The following is a 20,641-nucleotide window of genomic DNA, read 5'->3' as shown; positions in this document are numbered from 1 at the left end:
TTAATATTAAGTGATATTAATGACCAGTGGTTGTTTACTCCGGTTATTCTTATTGCTTTTGGTAGTAGAGATTGTGTGTCTCCCTTCTTTGAGATGTGCTGGTGAAGGGTCACTAGATGCCTGGGTTATTGGAGGCAGTGTTGGCAGTGTTGGATTCCTTGGGTTGCGATTTTCATTCTATTACTTTCTGTAGGGCTGGATTTGTGGCTACGTATTGTTTAAATTTATTCTTATCCTGGAATGTCTTGTTTTCTCCATTGATAATGAATGATAGCTTGGCTGGGTATAGTAGTTTGGGTTTGCATCCATGGTCTCTTAGCTTCTGCAGTACATCTATCCAGGACCTTCTGGCTTTCATAGTTTCCATAGAGAAGTCAGGTGTAAGTCTGATTGGTTTACCTTTATAAGTTACTTGCCCTTTTTCCTTTGCAGCTCTTAATGTTCTTTCTTTAACCTGTATATTTTGTGTTTTGATTATTATATGGCGAGGAGATGTTTTTCTTTGATCCAGTCTGTTTGGTGTTCTGTATGCTTCTTGAATATTTAAATGAATATCTTTCTTTAAGTTGGGAAAGTTTTCTTCCATAATTTTGTTGAATATATTTTCTGGGCCTTTGAGCTGTGACTCTTCTCCTTCTTCTATTCCTATTATTCTTAAGTTTGGTTTTTTTATTGTGTCCCATATTTCTTGAATGTTTTGTGTTGAGAATTTGTTGGCTTTGCTGTTTTCTTTGATCTGTTCGTTTATTTTCTCTATGGTGTCCTCAGCATCTGAGATTCTTTCTTCTATCTCTTGTATTCTATTGATTATGCTTGTTTCTGTAGACTCTGCTCGTTGACCTAGATTATCCATATCCGGCTGGTCCTCAGTTTGTATTTTCTTCCTTGCCTTCATTTCAGTTTTCAATTCTTGAACTGTTTCCATTACCTGTTTGATCGTTTTTTCTTGGTTTCCCAGGGTATCATGTACATATTTACTCATTTCTTCAAACTTTTTGTTATACTTCTCATCCATTTCTATAAGGGCATTTTTTACATGTTGATTAAGGGACTCTATTGCGTTCATAAAGTCAATTTTTTCCACTTCTTCTGTGTTAGGTTGTTCAAATACTTCTGTTGTAAGATCCTTGGGTTCTGGTGTTTTCATGTTGTTTTTCAGATTATTGGGTGAGTTCTTGCCTTGGCGTCTGCCCATCTCCTCCTATTAATCCTATCTAATGGGTCTTTTAAAAACCGGATCAGGTTTCCCTGATGGCCCAGGGCTCCACTTACAAACTGCCCTCGCTCTGTTTCCTGGTTCCTGCCGCAGGCCAAGAACCCTCTCACCCCTCCGAAGGGTCTTCAGGACAGGACCAGGCTCCCCGTTTGCCAGTGACCTGGCCAACCAAAGGCCTACCTCTTTGATTTAATTGTAGTAGGGCAATCTGCTCTCCTTATTGCACCCCTGACCCTGTCGCTTGCGTCTGCCGCCGTGCTGGTCTCCCAAAGCCTCTTCCTGAATGCGGTGTTGCTCCGCCGTGGCTGCTGCGCGCCACTCTGCCTCTGTGCCGATCTCTTGAATTTTTGATGATGAGTATTTTCCTGCGAAGATAAGAACAGAACCCTGCACCAACCTTACATGCTTTCCTTACCATCTGTTTGGTTGTGACCTCTGTGGATAAGCTGTCATTTCTCTTTCTCAAGAGATATCTCTTTTTCAAACCGAATCTTTATTAATTTTGATGGTATCCATAGTTTTTCTTCTCCTGTGGAAAAAAGAGTAAAACCCTTCCCCAATGTAACACATCTGGTTTCCATTGTGAGGTCAACAAATCCTTGAAATACACCAGCTGATTTAATTCAGAAGACTTTTCTACTATCCAGTATCTCTCTGCTGCTGTTGTTCCTTTCTCATTAGCATTAAGAAAGTTTAAAGTCAATAAAGCATTATGTAACCTATTTCTGGGGGATTTTCCCACCCCTCTCTATTTGTTTATCATATCCTTTATAGTTTGATTTGATCTTTCTACAACTGCCTGACCTGTAGGATTGTGTGGTATACCTGTAATATGCTTTCTATTATACTAAGCAAAAAACTACTTCATTTTTTTAGACACATATGCTGGACTATTATCTGTCTTTATTTGTGCAGGTGTACCCATGATGGCCCTAACTTCTAATAAATGTGTGATTACTGAATCAGCCTTTCTGAGCTTAAAGCAGTGCCCCACTGAAAATTGGAATAAATGTCAATGGTGTGGTGTATATATTTTAATTTTCCAAATTCTGCAAAGTGGAACACATCCATCTGCTAGATCTTATTCCTTTAAGTCCCCTTTGGCTTAGTCTCTGCAGGTAGCAATGTTTGGTTATAGAAAGAGCAAGTAGGGCATTTCTTTATAATTTTCTTAGCTTGTTGCCATGTAATAGAAAACTCTTTCTTCAAACCTGAGCTATTGACATGATGTCTTTATGAAATTCTGAGGCCTGCAACATGCTTCCAATCAATAAATGACCAATTTCTGCATTACCTTGTGCTAGAGGACCTGGCAGATAAGTATGGGATCGGATGTGTGTTATATATATAGGACAAAACCTATTCCTGATTATGTCTTGCACCTGGAAAAATAAGGAAGTCAATTCTGTATCATCTGGTATAAATTCAGTGGTTTCAATATGCAAGATAACTCTTTCAGAATATTGTGAATCAGTAACTATATTGAGATGTTCTTTAAAATCCCTTAGCACCATAAGAATAGCATATAATACTGCCTTCTAGACAGAATTATAAGGGCTTTGTTCCACCTCACTTAATTCTTCTGATTTGTAACCTGCCTTCCCTGATTTATTTGCAGCAGTATAAAGTGTACAGGCCCCAGTTATTGGAACATCACATAAATTCGGAGAAGAATCCAAGGAGTTCTCTTTATAAGGTTCAATCTATTGCTTTTGGGACAATTGCTTTTAATTTCTTCCCAAAAATAGCACAAGCCCTTTGCCAGCGTTCATTGACTTCCCATAACTGCAGTTGTTCATTTAAGAGTGGGACCCCATTAGAATTACCCATCCATGCTACCATGTCAATTGGTATTGTCATTTTCAGGTATATTCAGGTGGCCATATGGTTGACATTTTGTGCATGCAGCTTTTCTGTGATGTATTGGAGACAGAATCTCACATGTGATATCCTGGTCCTCTGACTCTTAGAATCTTTCTTTCTACCTCCTCTTCTTAGTTACACCCAGAGCCACAAAGGGGTTGGGTTATAGGTAGATCAACTCACCTGTACACCCTATAGAGTTAATTGTTCTCTTCAGGTTTATCCACCACAGGGTGGTGTAGGAGTTCCTTTTGTTTCTGTGCTGCTTTCATTGGCTAATGAATAAAGAAACGTCCTTGGCCTAGTTGATAGGACAGAACTTAGGTAGGTGGAGTAGACAGAAATGAATGCTGGGAAGAAGAGTAGAGTTGCAGGTGCCATGGATCTCCTGCTTGAGATGGACTCTGGTTAGATTCTTGCCGGTAAGCCACAGTCATGCGGCAACACACAGATTAATAGAAATTGATTAAATTAAGATGTAAGAATTAGACAATAAGTTAGAGCTAATGGGCCAGGCAGTGTTTAAATGAATACAGTTTCCGTGTGATTATTTCAGGTGTAAGATAGCCAGGCAGTCAGGATTACAAGAAGCCTGCTCATCCTGTTACAATAGGGTAAGTTATAACCTGATATTTGGGAGACCAATACTTGGTGGATATAGGAACACCAACAGGGAGCTGGTCTATTAGACAGCCATCTACCCTGGCCCCAATGCATCGTTCCCTGTGAGCTCTGTGGAGACCAATTCTTGATGGACAAAAGAGACATAAGAGATGAAGGAAGAGATGGGAAGGTGCCAATGCAATAACTCCTCCAACATCCTAAAAATCAACATGGTACCACCAGAACCCAGTGGACACACAACATGAAGACTTGATCATCCTAACCCAGAAGATATAGGAGAAAACGACTTTAAATGTTACTTAATGAAAATGGTGGAGACCCTTAAAGAAGAAGTGAAAAACTCCCTTAAAGAAATGGAGGAGAAGACAAACAAAAACCTGAAAGAAATTAATAAATCCCTCAAAGAAAACCAAGAAAAAGCAATCAAACAGGTCAAGGAAACAGTTCAAGATTTGAAGATTGAAATAGTGGTAATAAATAAAACACAAACTGAGGGAACTCTGGAAATGGAAAATCTGGATAAATGAACAGGAACTACAGAGGCAAGTATAACAAATAGAATACAAGAGATAGAAGAAAAAAATCTCAGGTGCTGAAGATTCTATTGAGGAAATAAACTCAGTAGTCAAAGAAAACAATAAATCCAACAAATTCTTAACACAAAACATTCAGAAAATCTGGGACACCATAAAAATACCAAACGTGAGAATAATAGGGGTAGAAGAAGGAGAATACCAACTCAAAGGCACAGAAAATATATTCAATAAAATTATAAAAGAAAATTTCCCCAACCTAAAGAAGGATATACCTATGAAGGTACAAGAAGCTTACAGAACACCAAATAAACTGGATCAAAAAAATCCTCTCACCATATAATAATCAAAACACAGAACATGCAGAACAAAGAAAGAATATTAAGAGCTGCAAAAGAAAAAGGTCAAGTAACATATAAAGAAAAACCAATCAAAATTACACCATGCGGAGATAGAAGCTTCCATCAAAAACCTCCCAACCAAAAAAAGCCCAGGGCTAGATGGTTTTAGTGCTGAATTCTACCAGAACTTTCAAGAAGGGCTAATACCTATACTCCTCAAAGTGTTCTACAATAAAAGAAGCAGAAGGCTCACTGCCAAACTTTTTTATGGCGCTACAGTTGCCCTGATACCAAAATCACACAAAGACTTAACCAAAAAAAAAAGAATTACAGACCAATCTCACTCATAAACATGGATGCAAAAATTCTCAATAAAATTCTAGCAAAACAAATCCAAGAACACATCAAAAAAAATCATCCATTATGATCAAGTAGGCTTCGTTCCAGAGATGCAGGTCTGGTTCAAAATATGAAAATCGATCATTGTAATCCACCATATAAATAAACTGAAAGAAAAAAACCATATGATCATTTCATTAGATTCAGAAAAAGCATTTGACAAAATTCAGCATCCCTTCATGATAAAGGTCTTAGAAAGATTATGGATAAAAAGATCATATATAAATATAACAAAAGCAATATACAGCAAACCAACAGCTAACATCAAATTAAATGGAGAGAAACTCAAAGTGATTCCACTAAAATCAGGAATGAGACAAGGCTGTCCACTCTATCCATATCTTTTCAACATAGTTCTTGAAGTTTTAGCAATAACAATAAGACAACATGAGGAGATCAAGGGAATTCAAATTGGAAAGGAAGAAGTCAAACTTTTGTTATTTGCAGATGATATGATAGTGTTTTTAAGTGACCCCAAAAACTCTACTAGAGAACTCCTTTAGCTGATAAATATCTTCAGTGATGTGGCAGGAGACAATATCAACTCAAAAAAATCAGTAGCCCTCCTATACACAAATAATAAAGAAGCTGAGAGGGAAATCAGAGAAACATCACCATTCACAATAGTCACAAATCACATAAAATATCTTGGGGTAACACTAACAAAGGATGTGAAAGACCTATTTGACAAGAACTTTCTGTCTTTGAAGAAAGAAGTTGAAGAAGATACCAAAAAATGGAAAGATCCCCCATGCTCTTGGATAGGAAGAATCAACATAGTAAAAATGGCAATTTACCAAAGGCAATCTATATATTCAATGCAATCCCCAAAAAAACCCCAACACAATTCTTCACAGAACTTGAAAGAACAATACTCAACTTCATATGGAAAAACAAGAAACACAGGATAGCCAAAACAATCCTGTACAATAAAGGAACTGCCAGAGGCATTACCATCCCTGACTTCAAGCTCTATTACAGAGCTGAAGTAATGAAAATAGCTTGATATTGGCATAAAAACAGAGACATTGAACAATGGAATTGAATTGAAGACCCGGATATTAATTCACACACCTATGAACACCTGATTTTTGACAAAGAAGCAAAAAAATACAATGGAAAAAAGAAAGCATCTTCAACAAATGGTGCTGGCATAATTGGATGTCAACCTGTAGAAGAATGAAAAGAGATCCATATCTGTCACCATGCACAAAACTCAAGTCCAAATGGATTAAACACCTCAATATAAATCTGACCACATTGAACCTGATAGAGGAGAAAGTGGGAAGTAACCTTCAATGCATGGGCACAGGAGACCACTTCCTAAATAAACCCCAGTAGCACAGACAATAAGAGCATCAATAAATAAATGGGACCTCCTGAAACTGAGAAGCTTCTGTAAAACAAAGGACACAGTCAATAAGACAAAAAGACAGCCTACTTAATGGGAAAAAAAATGTTCACCAACCCCACATCAGACAAAGGACTGATCTCCAAAATATATAAAAACTCAAGAAATTAGACATTAAAATTCTAAATAACCCAATTAAAAAGTGGTGTAGTGAACTAAACAGAGAATTCTCATCAGATGAATTTCAAGTGGCCAAAAGATACTTAAGGGCATTTCTTCATCCTTAGCTATCAGGGAAATACAAATTGAAACAACCTTGATATACCATCTTACACATGTCAGAATGGCTAAGATAAAAAACACTAATGATAGCTTATGCTGGAGAGGTTGTTGAGCAAGGGGAACACTTATCCATTGCTGGCGAGAATGCAAACTTGTGCAACCACTATGGAAATAAGTTGATTCTCAGAAAGTTGAGAATTATCCTTCCTCAGGATCCAGCAATTTCACTCTTGGAAATATATCCAAAAGATTCTCAATCATACTACAAGAGCTTCTGTTCATCTATGTTCATAGCAGCACTATTTGTAATAACCAGGACCTGGAAACAACCTAGATGCCACTCAACTGAAGAATGGATAAAGAAAGTGTGGCACATCTACACATTAGAGTACTACTCAGCAGTAAAAAAATAATGACATCTTGAATTTTGCATGCAAATGGACAGAATTAGAAAACACTATCCTGAGTGAAGTAACCCAGACCCCCAAAAAACGAATATGGTATGTACTCACTCATAAGTGGATACCAGTCATAAACACAAGGCAACGAGCCCATAGCTCAGGATCCTAGAGAAACTACATAATAAGGTGAACCCAAAGAAAAACATTTATAAATCCACCTGGAAATTGGAATCAGACAAAAATTTTGGAGCAGGGTGGAAAGGGGGATGGAGGAGAACTTGAGGGAATGGGATGGTCAAGATGAAGGAAGGACAGATATGAGAGCAAGGAAAGAGATATCTTCATTGAGGGGGCCATTATGGAGTTAGCAAGAAAACTGGCTCTAGAAAAATGGCCAAGTACCCACAGGGATGAACCCAGCTGAGACCCCAAGCAATAGAGGAAAGGGTGTCTGAACTGACCTTACCCTGTAGTCAGACTGATGATTATCTTAAATATCACCATAGAACCTTCGTCCAGAAACAGATGGGGGACAGAGGCAATGACCCACATTGGAGCACTGGACTGAACCCCCAAGATCCAGTTGAAGAGTGGAGGGAGTGAGAGTATGAGCAAGGAATTCAAGACCATGAAGGGGTCATCCACTGAGACAGTTTGCTTGAGCTAATGGTAGCTCACCAACTCCAACTGGACTGGAAGTGAATGAGCATGGGAACAACCAAGCCCCTCTGAAGGGGGTTGATAACTGGGGCAGACTGAGGGGCCACTGACAGTGACACAGTGATGTGTCTCTACTTGCATATACTGGCTTCATGGGATCCTATTCTCTTTGGATGTAAACCTTGCTCAACCAAGACATAGTAGGGAGGGCCTTGAACTTTCCACAGGACAGGGTGCATGGCATTCCCTTAGGGTTGGAGGGATGGGAGGAGGGTCTGTGAAGGGAGAGGGAGGGGGCTGGGAGGGGGTGTGTGGTAATTTGGATTGGTATTTTTTAAGTAATAAAAAAAGAAAAAAAATAACCGACTCTCAGGTTTAGATGTTAACACTACTGCATCCTCAACATTCACTAGGCTGGATGCAACGCTTATATTTGTGTATAACAATAGCAGATAACAGAGAGGATAACGATGTGGGACCACTGACCCTTACAAGGGTTTCTTTCCACTAGTATTGTTCACTAACCTCCCTGCTAATGAGAATCAGAATAAAACTAATGAGAAGGTAAATCACAGTCAGATGCAAGATCTGAGTGCTCAGAGACAGTACAGCCTCCCATGAAGTGTAGGAGGAAAACAGACTTTTCATGTGTAAGCCCAGTTACAGAGTCTGATGGTAAACACTCAAATGACTGCCTTGTATGACCCAGGGCAGTGTCCTCCCAGATGCACTGTCCTCCACTGCCCAGGATGGAACAAAGACATCAAAGATCTGCTGTCTAAGGCTTTTACTACAAGTAGCCTGTGATGAGAGCCTCATTGCACTTCTCTGGGAAGCCTCACAGCCCATCTTAAGGACTAGAAGTGTGAACAGAAACCTCACTCAGGAGACCAAGAGCAGGCCAAGCTTTCAGCTCAGTGGTCTAGCTGAACCAAAATGATCCATTCTGCTCAGGTGGTTCAGGATGACTGACATGAACTACTGGTTCCCAAGGCTGAGGGATAAATCTAGAGATGGTCTAGGAATGTGAAGGGTCAGGGCAGGCTTTACAACAGAGCTACCTTAGTCCTTGGGTGTTGTATTAGTCAGGGTTCTCTAGAGTCACAAAACTTATGGAATGAATATATATATATGTAGTTGGAGGCTGCTTGTTATTTTCCTGGCTGCCCAGACTCTAGAAATAATCACACAGAAATCTGTATTAATTGCAATACCATTTGGCCAATAGCTTAAGCATATTTCTGGCTAACTCTTATACCTTTAATTAACCCATTTATATTAGTCTTTTATCACCACATGGCTAAAGTTTACTGGCAAGGTTCTGGTGCACCTGTCTCCTGTGGGCAGCTACATGGCTTCTCCCTGACTCTACTCACTCCCTCTCTCTACATCTCTGTTTGAATTTCCTGCCTGGCTTTACTCTGTTAAGCCAATAAAAGCAACACATACATAGAATGACGTCCCATGCCATTTCCCCTTTTCTGTTTAAATTTAACATAGTAAAATTACATATAACAAAACAGGTATCAAGCAAGAATTATAGTTATAATATTTATATCTACTTTATCTTTATCATAACTAAAAAACTATAATTATAATGATATATTCTTCAACTCCATCAGAGACTCCAGAAGGATATACTATTACCTAAGTTAACAGAAAGTGCATTATAAGCAATTTTCAAAACTCTAGAATTGACAGAGACATCTCACTGCCTAGACAGTCACCCAAAGTTCTTCTGTAATATTGGGGTACCCATATTCATCTTACAGGCCCATGGTATCTGGATGACTTTTCCATGAAGCAGAAAATATGATATATGATATACAGTTCTTCTTTTATTGGCAGTTTGTCAGTCACTTTCTTCTGTGTCCTGCAGAATATCTGGCAGACTCTTTCATGAATCAAGAACCCTGAAGGACAATCTCACCTTTAGGCAAATTCAACAGTCATTTCTCTGTGGGTCCTGCAAGTTCAGTTCATAGAGCATAACATCAAGCAGTCCAAGCAAGAACAGTTTCTTTCCCAAATAACTAACCAACTCCATAAGGAGCCTCTTTGATGCCCATCATCTTCTTGTAGATTGGTGCTGCTAGGAGCAGATATGTCTCATTGTCATGAAAAGTTCTAAGTTCTTAAAACATTTTAAATGCCATATTCCATAGGTCTTTGAAAAGTTTGAAGATGATCTAACTGAAATATATCTCTATATATCTAGAAAACCTAACTAATATGACTACAAGCTTGACTATTAAAGATGATTATCTGTATTTCTTAAATATACATTACATTTAAAATGCACAATCATAATACCTTAATCAAGAGCAGAAATATACATATAACAAAATTGACTTTCAATTTGTATCAATAAACCAAGATCCATATCAAAGCAAAGTATTCATCTCTATAGCTTATCCCCCTTTAAATGTAAATAAACACTTATAAACAACCATTTAGGGAATTTGGGCGTAGTTATCTCCTAACTGTTTCCTGCATTTTGTTGGATGAAGTAATTTGGTGGGGAGTATTCATGGTGACCTTTCAGGGGGTATTGGTCCACCAAACCATATTAGTTTGTATGGAATCCACAGGTTCTCATTCTCTGTAGAAACAAAAGAAAAAAAAAACTCTTTTCCAAAGTTTGAAGTCAAGATATCTTTAAAATGTATACATCTTTTTAGCTAAGTAGCTCATACACTAAAATGTTTCTCTGTACTTAGCTCCTTCACAGTCAAAAACTTCAAAGAGAACACAACAGTATACATAATCCAGGATCTCTGTGTATATTCCATCTTTTTTAAAATTAATTTTATTGTGCTATACATTTATCTCTGCTCCCCTCCCATCCTTTCCCCTCCACTTCAACCCTCTTCCATGGTCTCCATACTCCCAATTTACTCAGGAGATCTCATCTTTTTTTTTACTTGCTATGAAGATTAGAGTCATGTATGTCTCTCTTAGGGTCCTCATTCATTATTGTCTAAATTCTCTGGGATTATAATTTATAAACTGGTTTTCTTTGCTTCATGTCTAAACACCACTTATGAGTGAGAAGATATGATATTTATCTTTCTGGGTTTAGGTTACCTCACTCAAAATGATGTTTTCAAGCTCCATCCATTTGCCTGCAGATTTAAAGATGTTATTTTTCCTGCTGTGTAGTACTCCATTGTGTAAATGTGCCACATTTCCCTTATCCATTCTTTAGGTTGTTTCCAGGTTCTGGATGAAAAGATCTTCATCAACTCCACATCAGACAGAGGACTTATCTACAATATATACAAAGAACTCAAGAAAATTGTCATCAAAAGAACAAATAATTCAATTACAAAATGGAGTACAGACCTAAACAGAGAACTCTCAACAGATTATGGCCAGAATCCACTTATAAGTGAATACATACCATATTTCTCTTTTTGGGTCTGGGTTATCTCACTCAGTAAAGTGTTTTCTATTTCCATTCATTTGCATGCAAAATTCAAGATGTCATTTTTTTTTTACTGCTGAGTAGAATTCTAAAGTGTATATATGCCACACCTTCTTTATCCATTCTTCTATTGAGGGGCACCTAGGTTGTTTACAGGTTCTGGCTATTACAAATAGTGCTGCTATGAACATAGTTGAACAAATGCTTTTGTAGTATGATTGAGCATCTCTTGAGTATATTCCCAAGAGTGGAATTGCTGGATCCTAAGGTAGGTTGACTCCCAGTTTCCTGAGAAACCACCACACTGATTTCCAAAGTGGTTGCACAAGTTTGCATTCCCACCAACAATGGATAAGTCTTCCCCTTACTCCACATCCTCTCCAGCATAGGCTATCATTGGTGTTTTTTGTTTATTGAGAAAATGAGAAAAAAAAAAAGTTTCCACCTCCTCCCAGCATCCCATTTCCCTCCCCCTCCTCCCACCCTTCTCCCCCTCCTCCCACCCTTCTCCCCTCCCCCCACTCCTTTCCCCCTCCCTCTCCAGTCCAAAGAGCAGTCAGGGTTCCCTGCCCTGTGTTATGTCCTAGGTCCTCCCCCCTCCGTCCATATCTAGGAAGGTGAACATCCAAACTGGCTAGGCTCCCACAAAGCCAGTACATGCAGTAGAATCAAAACCCCTTGCCATTGTCCTTGGCGTCTCATCAGCTCTCATTGTTCGCCATGTTCAGAGAGTCCAGTTTTATCCCATGCTTTTTCAGTCACAGTCCAGCTGGCCTTGGTGAGCTCCCAACAGATCAGCTCCACTGTCTCAGTGGGTGGGTGCACCCCTCGTGGTCCCGACTTCTTTGCTCATGTTCTCCCTCCTTCTGCTCCTCATTGGGACCTTGGGAGCTCAGTCCAGTGCTCCAGTGTGGGTCTCTGTCTCTATCTCCATCCATCACCAGATGAAGGTTCTATGATGATACGCAAGATATTCGTCAGTATTGCTATAGGATAGGGTCATTTCAGGTTCCCTATCCCCAGCTGCCCAAGGAATTAACTGGGGACCTCAGCTTGGGCACCTGAGAGCCACTCCAGGTTCAATACAAAGAATCAATGAAACAAACAGCTGGTTCCTGGAGAAAATCAACAAGATTGACAAACCCCTATCCAAACTAATCAAACGGCAGAGAGAGAATTTGCAAATTAATAAGATCAGAAATGAAAAGGGGGACATAACCACAGACACAGAGGAAATTCAGAGAATCATTAGATCTTACTACAAAAGCCTATATGCCACAAAACTGGAAAATGTAAAGGAAATGGATACTTTTTTAGATAAATATCATATACCAAAGTTAAATCAGGACCAGGTGAACAAGCTAAATAGACCTGTTAGTCGCGAAGAATTAGAAGAGGTTATCAAAAACCTCCCTACCAAAAAAAGTCCAGGACCAGATGGTTTCAATGCGGAATTCTACCAGAACTTCCAAGAAGAGCTAATACCTATACTCCTTAATTTATTTCACAATATAGAAACAGAAGAGGCACTGCCAAATTCCTTTTATGAAGCTACAGTTACTCTGATACCAAAACCGCACAAAGACTCAACCAAGAAAGAGAATTATAGACCAATCTCACTCATGAACATCGATGCAAAAATCCTCAACAAAATACTGGCAAACCGGATCCAAGAACACATCCGAAAAATTATCCATTATGATCAAGTAGGCTTCATCCCAGGGATGCAGAGCTGGTTCAACATACGAAAATCTATCAATGTAATCCATCATATAAATAAACTGAAAGAAAAAAAACCATATGATCATCTCATTAGATGCTGAAAAAGCATTTGACAAAATTCAACATCCCTTTATGATAAAAGTATTGGAGAGATTAGGGATACAAGGGTCATACCTAAATATAATAAAAGCTATATACAGCAAGCCGACAGCTAACATCAAATTAAATGGAGAGAAACTCAAAGCCATCCCACTAAACTCAGGAACACGACAAGGCTGTCCACTCTCTCCATACCTCTTCAATATAGTGCTTGAAGTTCTAGCAATAGCAATAAGACAACATAAGGGGATCAAGGGGATTCGAATTGGAAAGGAAGACGTGAAACTTTCCTTATTTGCAGATGATATGATAGTGTACATAAGCAACCCCCAAAACTCCACCAAAGAACTTTTACAGCTGATAAACACCTTTAGTAATGTGGCAGGATACAAGATCAACTCCAAAAAATCAGTCGCCCTCTTATACACAAAGGATATGGAAGCAGAGAGGGAAATCAGAGAAGCTTCACCTTTCACGATAGCCACAAACAGCATAAAATATCTTGGGGTAACTCCAACCAAGGAAGTGAAAGACCTATTTGACAAGAACTTTAAGGCATTGAAGAAAGAAACTGAGGAGTATACCAGAAAATGGAAGGACCTCCCTTGCTCTTGGATTGGGAGGATCAACATAGTAAAAATGGCAATTCTACCAAAGGCAATTTATAGATTCAATGCAATCCCCATCAAGGTCCCGTCAAAATTCTTCACAGATCTTGAGAGGACAATAATTAACTTTATATGGAAAACCAAAAAACCCAGGATATCCAAAACAATCCTATACAATAAAGAATTGTCTGGAGGCATTACCATCCCTGACTTCAAACTCTATTACAGAGCTACAGTGATGAAAACAGTGTGGTACTGGCATAAAAACAGAGAAGTCGACCAATGGAATCGTATAGAAGACGCGAATTTTAACCCACAAACCTATGAACACCTCATTTTTGATAAAGGAGCCAAAAGTATACAATATCATTGGTGTTTTTGATTTTAGCCATTCTGAAAGGTGTAAGATGGTATCTCAAAGTTGTTTTGATTTGCATTTCCCTGATTGCTAAGGAGGTTGAGCATGACCTTAAGTGTCTTTTGGCCATTTGAAATTCTTCTGTTGAGAATTCTCTGTTCAGTTCAGTACCCCATTTTTTTAATTGGGTTAATTAGAGTTTTAATGTCTACTTTCTTGAGTTCTTTTTATATTTTGGAGATCAGACTGGTTGAGAGGCAGGAAGGGTCGATATGTGAGCAGAGAAGAAAATATCTTAACTTAGGGAGCCATTTTAGGGTTGGCAAGAGACTTGACTCTAGAGGGATTCAGGTGTCCAAGGGGATTTCCCTAGCTAGGTCCTTGGGCAGCAGAGGAGAGGGTGCCTGAACTGGCCTTCTCCCATAGCCACACTGATGAATATCTTGCATATCACCATAGAACCTTCATCTAGCGATGGATGGAGATAGAGACAGAGACCCACATTGGAGCACTGGACTGAGCTCCCAAGGCTCAGATGAAGAGCAGAAGGATGGAGAACATGAGAAACGAATTCAGGGCCGCCAGGGGTGCGTCCACCCATGGAGACGGTGGGACTGATCTAATGGGTGCTCACCAAGGCCAGCTGGACTGGGGCTGAATGAGCATGTGATCAAACCAGATTCTCTGAATGTGGCTGACAATGAGGGCAAACTGAGAAGCCAATGATAATGGCACCAGCTTTTGATTCTACTGCATGTACTGGCTTTTTGGGAGCCTAGTCTGTTTGGATGCACACCTTCCTAGACCTGGATGGAGGGGGGAAGGCCTTGGACTTCCCACAGCGCAGGGCACCCTGACTTCTCTTAGGACTGGAGAGGGAGGGAGAGGAGGCGTGGTGGGAGTGGGAGGGAAATGGGGGGATGGGAGGAGGTGGAAATTTTTAATAAATAAATAAACAAATAAAGACTTTGTTTTAATTTTTAAACTCATTTCCTTCTTTTTATAAACTCTCTATACCTTTTCTTCTCTCTCTCTCTCAAGACTACATACATTTTTAAAACACATTGTGTCTCATTTAGAGGTCTTTTATGTATGAATCTGTTCTATTGCACATCTGAAATTCTTTTCTAACCAGGACCGTCTCTTAAAATGCCTAGCAGAGTGGCTAGTACTAAGATTGCTTTGCCTTTTGGCTCTGCCCAGTCCAATATGTCAGAGGTCTGTTCACCACTGGCTCTGGGACTGCTGGGTGGGAGCCATTCTCACCACCTCAACTCTGGGTAGCACTGTGTAGCATATGAATCTTTTTTATCTGAGTAAAAGCTAAATCTGCCATGCAATGCACTGCACATCCTGGAAATATCTCTGTGTATGGCAGCAGGAATCTGCCATGCTCTCCTGCCTGTGAACTCCTAGCAGACCTGATCCAGCTGCCTTGCAGGTAATCCTGAGCTGGGGGCACTATCTCAGCTACTTTCCTCCTGACCTCAGATGGGCACATAAACAGAAGTGGGTCCCAGTATCAAAAAAGAGCCAGAGCTATTCCTGTAGTATATATGTGAATTTAGTGAAATAAATTACAGATTGCTCCAACAATGTCTACTTGTGACTGAAAGTCCAAGAATCTAGTAGTTGCTCAGTCCCACAAGGCTGGGTGTCTCAGCTAGTTTTCTGTATATGCTGAAATCCCAACAGAGAAATGGGTATGCTTATGAGGCAAAGGCAAGCAGGCAAAAAACGAAGTCTTCTTTCTTCTATTGTCCTTATATAGGCTCCCTTCAGAATGGTGTTGCCCAGATTAAAAGTGTGCCCTCCAGTCTCAAGATCTAGATCAAGGGCACTGTTGTCTTCTTGCTGCAAGGTCCAGATTACAAGTGTGTCCTCCCCTTCCAGATTATAGTTCATTCCAGATTTAGTAAAGTTGACAACCAAGAATAGCCATCACAGATGTTAATTCCTCCTCTCTCATACACATGGGCCATGCAGCTAGTTGTCTTTTGCTTCAGGTGTGTAGTTGTTTTTTTTTCCCAGCGGCCTTTCCCAAATAAGTTCATGGAGACTTATTCTTACTTATGAATACTCAGCCTTAGCTTGGCTTGTTTCCAGTCAACTTTAATAACTTAAATTATTCCATTTGTTCTTAATTGCCTATTGCCTCTGGGCTTTTAGCTTTCTTTATTATGTATGTATTTATTTCCTTTTTACTCCATGACTGGCTGGATAACCGGCTGGATGTCTCCTGATGTCCTCCTCTCCCTCTTCTTGTCTCACTCCTCTATTTTATCTGCATTTCTCCTCCTCTTTATTCTCTCTCCCTGCAAGCCCCAACTATTACTTCTCCTGCCTAGCTATTGGTCATTCAGCTCTTTATTATACCAATCAGATGTTTTAGGTAGGCAAATTAACACAACTTCACAGAGTAAAACAAATGTAACATAAAATAATGCAGCATATCTTTAAAGAAGAGGGTGGGGGAGGAGAACTTGAGGGAATGGGGTGGTCAAGGTTAGAGTAGAACAGAGATGGAGAGAACAAGGAAAGAGATATCTTGATTAAGGGAGCCATTATAGGGCTAGCAAGCAACCTAGAACTAGAGAAATTCCCAGGAATCAACAAGGATGACCCAGCTAAGACGCTAAGCAACAGTGGAGAGGACCTGAATTAGCCATGCCTTGTAGTCAGATTAATGATTATCTTAAACATCACCATAGAACCTTCATCCATCAACTTATGGAAACAGAGACATAGATACACAGAGGAGCACTGGGCTGAGCTCCCAAATTTCAGTCGAAAAGTTGGAGGAATGAGAATATCATCAAAGGTCAAAACTATGATGGGAACACCCACTGAAACAGCTTACCTGAGCTAATGGAAGCTTTCCAACTCCAGCCTGACTGTGAGAGAACCAATAAAGACCAAACTAGGCCGTCTGAATATAGGTGACAGTTGTATGGCTGGGGAAGTCTGTGAAGCCACGGGCAGGGAGAGCAGGATTTATCCCTATTCCTTGTACTGGCAATTTGGAACCCATTTTCTGTGTGGGGATACCTTGCTTAGCTTAGATATAGTGGGAATGGCCTTTGTCCTGCCTCAAAGCAAAGTGTTAGAGTTTGTTGACTTCCCATGGGAAGCCTTACCCTATCTGAGGAGTGGATGGGGAGGAGGTGGAGGGAGCAGGAAGAGGGGAGGGACTAGGAAATGGACTTGGCATGTAAAATGAGAAAAGATTGGTTTTTAAAAGATAAATTTAAATAAAATAAAAAGATCCAATGTATGGAAGGTCCAGTGTCAGCTGAGAGCCTTGTAAGGTCTACAGGGCTCTCTAGTGTGACTGTGGTATTAGTGACTCACATTAAGGTCTATGTCACAAGCTCTTCAAGGAAACAAAGAAGGAGACCAAATAATGGTGGTCCTCTAGAGAGCTCAGCCAGCCCCTGTATAGTTCACACTTAAATTTTCAAGGGTAGGTAAATTAAAGCTGTGACTATAGGTATATCTTCTACTTTGGATCTGCAACCAAGGTTCTGTGAGATTCATATTCAGACACTGAGGTTTCTGTGCCTCAGTTTCCCTCAAACAGGACACATGGCGCATCATTTGATTGCTGTGTTTATGAGGTAACGTTAGAAATGGACAATGCCCTGATTTGTGATGGAGGAGCTGCTCATAAAAGCAGCATCTGTCACTCTTTACCCATAGAAGAAAATTCCCTGGAGTAGACCCCCAAGGACAAAATGTTGCCTGGAGAACTGTCTATTTTGTCCATGCCCTTGGGGGTCTTGACCTACCTGTGAAGTCCATCAGAAGAGTTGCCTTATGCCCTGGCACCTGTCCACTGAGACTCAGTTCCCTTAGATCACTTAAAGTTAAGTCTGAGACAGAGGTCTGCAATCCTGGCTTCCTCATGCTCCCATCACTGATTGTATGCTTGACATTTTCAGGAGGGAAGACCCAGGCTAATAGAAGGGACAGAAGGGAAGAGAGACAAATTCATCAACAGTGAGACCTTTGTCTTTGGTGAAAAGATGGGGCCCTGTGTACTCAGAAGTTTAGGTTCATTATTCAGCTGAGGTAGGTGCAAGTGCCTGTCTAACTCAGAGAAAGTAAAGAAATGGCCTCCCTGACTCTTGTGACCTGACTGTTTCACTTTCTCTGTGTACAACTCTGTCCACGGCTGTCTCTTCAGGCACAGTTCTCAAATGCCTTCACACACAGAATCTGTGGGTAATGTGGTGCCTTCCCTGACCACTTCTTCTACAGTTCCCCAGTTTTCACATTCTGACCTCTCTGATCTCCTCCCTCTCTGGAGGCAGTCAACCTCCGACTTCACTTTGAGATGGGCCTCCCAGTCTTCTTCCAGTCCACTAGAACTGGGGTCTTGTTAGGAAAAACTAGCTTGATCTTTCTGGAAGACCTGATGCCTGGCCAGGCTCAGAAACATGTGGGTGTATGGAAGAATGAATATACAAGGCCCTTGATATTTAAGTGTTTATGAAATCCCCTATTTGGACCTACTGACACCAGCTCCATCTCCAGCTTACCTTAATTTATGCATGTGTGGAGAGTGAGTATGTGCATGTGTATGGGTATAAGCATGCGCAGGAGAAGGTTTATTCCATCCTGTGTGCATGGGAGAATGGGGGTCATAGCACCTAGATAAGAGAACTTGAGGAATATTTCCTATCCTAACACTTTAGAAGGTTCTGATCTCCCTTCACCCACACGTTATCAGGAAGTGTTCTCACTTGTGATCAGTAGCCAAAGCCAGGGGCTGCTCCTTTTGGAGAGAAGTACACAGGGGACCTCCATAGAGTCTGCTGCCTGCTATGCAGAACATCTATGTAGAACAGCTTTTGTTCCAGAACTACCACAAGCCTTGCAGCCTTCCTTCCTCTGAGTTCAGCCTTCAGTAAGGCAGAATCACTTCCCACAGCAGTGCTGACAGTTGTCATACTGTCCCTTGCACACTTTTCCGTTTAGCAGCATCCCACGGCACTGTCTGTTATGAACTGGCCAGAACAGAGATGGTTGCAACAAACAGAAATGGAGGCTGAAAGGGAAAAAAGTCATCACAAAGATTATTGTGCTTGGTGGAAAGATAGCAACCTTCATCCTAAGCAGGTGGATTCATCACTCAGACTAATGATACAGGTATGGGAGTTTCTATCCTACATGGTAGAAGTCAACAACATGACCCCCACTTACTCAATGCTCCTGAATATGTTATTTCCTCTCTATGGAACTCTCTCCTGGGGTATCTCCATGGCTGCCCCTCACTGCCATCAATCAAGCATGGTACACACTAATGAAAACGGAGGTTGAGATTATACTACCTCTGAACTTTTTCTCTATGGACCCTACATCTTGATTCTAGGCTTTGTTCTGTTTCCTTTGTAGCTCCAGTCAACCCCTGACTTCACCTTCTAGGCTGAAGTAGGGGAACCCTGGTGAAGAGTGGGTTGAAAGGTTTTATGAGCTAAAGAAGTCGAGGACATTACAATAAAATCCATAGAATCAGCTAGCCTGGGCTCAGAGAAGCTCACAGAGACTGAACTGACAACCAGAGAGCCTGCATGGAACTGACCTAGGTCCTCTGCATAGATTGGACAGTTGTGTGGCTTGGTCTACTTGCAGGACTTTGAACAGTGGGAGCAGGGGTCATTCCTAACACTTTGGATGACTTTGGAAACCTATTCCTCGTACAGAATTGACTTTTCCAGCCTGAATACAAGGTGAGGTCCTTAGTACTATTTCAGTTTTATATACCATGCTTTGTTGAAACCCATGGGAGTCCTGTCCTTTTTGGAACAGAAAATGAGGAGTGTAATGGTGGGGGAAGAGGGGAGGTAGGGAAGAGAAAACACTACAGTCAGCTTGTAAGACAAATAACTAAGTTCAATTAATTACAAGTTAGTAAATTATTATAAATTGTTAAAGAAAATTAAGGCATAAAGGTTAATGGTAAGTTGAGTAATAATTAAATTCACTCATAGTCGTGCTATGTAAATTATAGAATTAAACCTTATTTATCCTCCTGTATATGTTTTCAAAGTTAAGCATAAAAATAACTAAAAACAAGCAAGGTTTATTTAGCTCAGAGAGTTAATAAATAATCATACTCAAACTTGTTAGAGAACTTCTGAATATAATATGGCATTTAAAAATGTTTAATGGAAATCTTTCACCCCTTGATTACAAGAGGACAAAAAAAATGAAGAAATAACACTAGTGCCAAAAAGAGACTCAGTCATGTGCAGCCAATTTGCTACACAAACTGTGACCAGTATATGCCCAAGGACATGGCCATTAGGAAGTTCATCACTAACCCTGGTGGAACTCCATGGCTCAGGGTGCAGTCACCACCAGCCTGCAAGTAGATGAGAGTCCTGACTCCAACTGCACCAACACCCCCACCACACAATGGAATCTGTCCAACCAAAATCCACTCTGCCACACAAACCTATATGCCTGAATATCCTCCTTCATGACCAGACCTCTACCTCAACCCCAGCTGACTACATAGGCACAAACCACACCAGTTGGAAAAGGAGGTGAGTTACTGTCATTCCAATGGAACTGTGCCAAAGTCCAGAACATAAACCTCAGGATGCATCCCATATCCCTTCCCTCTGATCCCAGCACCTGCCCCACAACTCTGGTGGAACTCCACTGTTCTGGGGTAGCCCCCACCAATATGTAAGCCCCTGAGAGACCTGCCTCCAGACTACACCTCCTCCACTGCCAACTTCTGAACTCT

The sequence above is a fragment of the Microtus pennsylvanicus genome, chromosome 1, assembly GCF_037038515.1.
Source record: "Microtus pennsylvanicus isolate mMicPen1 chromosome 1, mMicPen1.hap1, whole genome shotgun sequence".
Lineage (NCBI taxonomy): Eukaryota > Metazoa > Chordata > Mammalia > Rodentia > Cricetidae > Microtus > Microtus pennsylvanicus.
The sequence above is the reverse complement of the archived record's forward strand: the minus strand, read 5'-3'. Positions refer to the sequence as shown.